The sequence below is a fragment of the Pseudomyrmex gracilis genome, unplaced genomic scaffold (assembly GCF_002006095.1).
Source record: "Pseudomyrmex gracilis isolate BER0280 unplaced genomic scaffold, ASM200609v1 scaffold_436, whole genome shotgun sequence".
NCBI classification, from domain to species: domain Eukaryota; kingdom Metazoa; phylum Arthropoda; class Insecta; order Hymenoptera; family Formicidae; genus Pseudomyrmex; species Pseudomyrmex gracilis.
Genome location: NW_018021020.1, coordinates 100,586 through 104,206, shown reverse-complemented (window position 1 = coordinate 104,206; position 3,621 = coordinate 100,586). Strand labels below are relative to the sequence as shown.

Sequence of the window (3,621 nt, the reverse complement as noted above, 5' to 3'; positions counted from 1 at the left end):
GTGTGCGTTCCCCTACCACTTCGGTGCTGGCCGGCTGCTTGATCTTTCTCGACGCTTGGAATCGTGCACATAGCACGGAATAGAACCATGTCCACGTTTGGACATAGCGTACGTATCGACAAGTCGCTCGTGGACATCGCTACGTAGTTGCCAATGTGTACCACCCATGGACATGCGCTAGCTTACGGGCCGGAATAGCGATCGTAAAAACTTTTATGGGCCTGGCCACTCTTAGGCTTCTCTCTGGTGTAACACTGGACGCCATGTTGGAATTTAGTTCCATTTTACCAACGCACTATTTCAGAGAGCGCCACAATTGCTGGTACCACTGGGTCCCGTAGAATTTATATGGCAGTTTGGTGGCCCTGATGACAATCGTAATGGCTGGAACAGAACGAGTGTAACTGTAGCGCAACGCTAGATCGCATTATTCAAGTGTCTCGCATTACAGTTCGAAATTCAGTATATACAACTCAACACGGTAAATAAAGTTCTATTTTGCCTCTTCAAAATTATGCGGTCAGTAATACCACATAATGTGCGTGTTTTTTACGACAGTAATGTTAATGTGACAAAATACATACGACCTAATTATGCGAGCGAGAATTGCGTCTTGATATCATGGTTAATATCATACAGTTTTTATCATATATTATACAATTCACATAATATATTTTTGATTGTTATTATTACTATTATATTCAACATACGTATACGGCATCATTTTTTGCTAAACAAAATAACAGCGTTTATTCGAAAAACACTTATATACCTATAAAGGAAAATTGTAGCAAGTGACGTTTGTGCAAAGCATTCGCGACTATCACGATACCGTCTCTTTATCTTGAAGTTCATTTTGTTGTATTTTTCATGAAGTGTGTGTGTGTGTGTGTGTGTGGGGGGGGGGGACGTGTCGTAAATACATCAAAATATACGAGACTGGAAAGTAGTAACATATGTTAGAATACGATATCACTGTCATCATAACGGTTACTACGTAAATCGCTTTGAATATTCGTAGTTTTTTATCGTGATTAAATGTATGTTATTAGTAAGTGTTTACACTAAGAGCCTGAGCACAATAGAGAAAATATTAGAAATATGAATTAAAAACAGAGGTTAAATGTAATGTACAATGCAAAAAAACAAAATATAATATTTAAACGTATATAAATATAAGCTGTATATCATGTAAACATGACATACTTCCAATATTTATGTTATATTTTACTTTTTGTCATTGTATAGTACATTTAACTTCTATTTCTAATTCTTATTCCTAATATATTTTCTCTATTGTGCTCAGGCCCTAAGGTGACCAACTCTTAGCAAAGGGAAAAAGAGACATTTTAAAAGAACTTCTTTTTTACATACATAAATTTCTTTAATAAAAAATATATTATATTTCTAAATAAATTTTTATATAATATTATAATCATTCGTAAATAATACACTTAATGTATTGTATGAGATCCTAACTAATGATGCAAAATAAAAATATCAAAATGAGATTACATTTTAAATTTGTATTTTTCTACTTTCAATGTAGTTTTTTAAATAATATTTGGGGTTTTTAATAAAAAAATTAAGAAAATCTTGTTTTTACCAATAATTGAATTTTTGGGAGTTCATATTTGATTGATTATAAAAAATAATTTGTTCGCAAGCATTTCCCTGGAAGACAAATCAAATTTCACGAGTGCTTTCAAATTCTTTATGTCACTGTGTCGATTAAAATGTTGAAATATTTTTTCTGTTCATTGTTGATGACCTTTTTTATTGTTCACATACCAATCTTTCATTTTGTTATCAGTATCAACATACATATTTACTCTTTTTATTTTGTCAATTAGAATTTTGTTATAACAATCTTATGTTGTAACTTATGTATATTGCACAGCTGTGTGTGTGTGAGAAAGGAAAAGTGAGAGAGTGATAAAAGAGAAAAAGTTAAAAGGTTTCCTACCTTTTTTGATGTACTTTTTAATAATCCAAGAGTTATTCATTCCACATTCATTTAATTAGTGGTGATTATAGTTACTTCTAGGTCTTTTATTCAAGAAATGTGTCTATTTCTATATTGGTACTCATATACATTATATATATCTTGTATATCATGTTCACCCTTAAATAAATAAAAAAACATGATATACATTTACAATTTGAAGCAATAATTTCTTCATTGTGTGCAGTGACAACTTATGTGGAAAACTATCTATCACACAATGAGCAACGACGGAATCGACCCGTGCGAATGCATGTGGAATCATCTGACTGCGCAACATTTACTTTCTATTGTAAGTTGTCGGTAATAATGCACAAATTACAATCAATGTTATCAAAATAAATAATTATAGCATAAAAAAATATAGTAATAAAAAAAGTGTTTCTTCGGATATTTTTCAAGACAAACAGTAAATCATTTTTTCATATGATTACATTGTAACGCAATGACTTGTTTTGTTTAGTTAGCAGAAATTTGTTTCATCTTGTAGTGACATAAAAATGATTCAATTACGAAACTCGAACGTACCGATTTTTTACACGAATCGATATGTATTTCATATAAAATCGAGAGAGGGAGAGAGAGGGAGAGAGAGAGAGAGAGGGGGGGGAGAGGGAGAGGGAGAGAAAGAGAGAGAGAGAGCGAGAGAGAGAGAGAGAGAGAGGTCAGAGGTCACTATTATCCTCGACAATTTGTTATTACAATTTTTGTTTCAAAATGATCTCAGAAACATGTTTAACTTGACGATTGCGAATTTTGGTCGGAATTATTCTGTCGATACACTGCAAGTACCATTATTCTTCCAGCTACGACAATCGCAGGATTATTGTTCGGATACCGAATGTTTCGGCACGTCGAGAAGTACGTATCATTAATATTACTTTTATTTATAGTTATTCTACTTTTCATGATGATTTGTAATTCTATGTAATACTTGCATTTACTAACTATATAGAGTGTTCCTTAACTTCCCGGAAAAAATAGATTAACCTGAGAAAATAAAACCATATGTTTGCATAAGATTACACGTAAGTGATCAGATTGCGCATATTTCGGATCTTATTTTATATGATCATACACGATTTTCTATGTTTATATATATTATATATATACAGGGTGTCCCAGAATTGCCGTACAATCTCTCGTAGGCAGGTAGAAGGAATAAAACTGAGTCGAAAAGTCCTGAACCATTTTTTTCTATTATTTATAATAAAGGAGTAATTATTGAGTAAATCAGGCCAATCAGCGCCGATCTTTAGCCAGGCGCACGTCAGTGAGCCACGCGCCTGATGTGTGTGAGCACTCCGCGTAGTTCACTGACGTGCGCCTGGCTAAAGGTCGGCGCTGATAGGCCAGAATTAATCAATAATTACTCCTTTATTATAAATAATAGAAAAAAATGGTTCAGGACTTTTCGACTCAGTTTTACTTCTTCTACTTGCCTACGAGAGATTGTACGGCAATTCTGGGATACCCTGTATATATATATGTATATGAGATACAATGCAATGTATGCAATAGTGCTAAATAGTAAATGACGTTAAATGACATTTCTAACGTTTATAAGACATAACAAAAACATTTGATATATAATGTTGCTACTTAAATGCATTACA

At 33.0% G+C, this 3,621-nt stretch overlaps 1 long non-coding RNA gene across 1 annotated transcript; it reads left to right on the top strand.

Moving 5' to 3' along the window:
* The first annotated feature begins 342 nt into the window (after positions 1 to 342).
* Positions 343 to 3,133, top strand: LOC109860630. The gene is made up of 3 exons (XR_002250845.1): positions 343 to 481; positions 2,193 to 2,297; positions 2,812 to 3,133. It is a non-coding gene; the product is annotated as an uncharacterized LOC109860630 (long non-coding RNA).
* Positions 3,134 to 3,621: the final 488 nt, after the last annotated feature.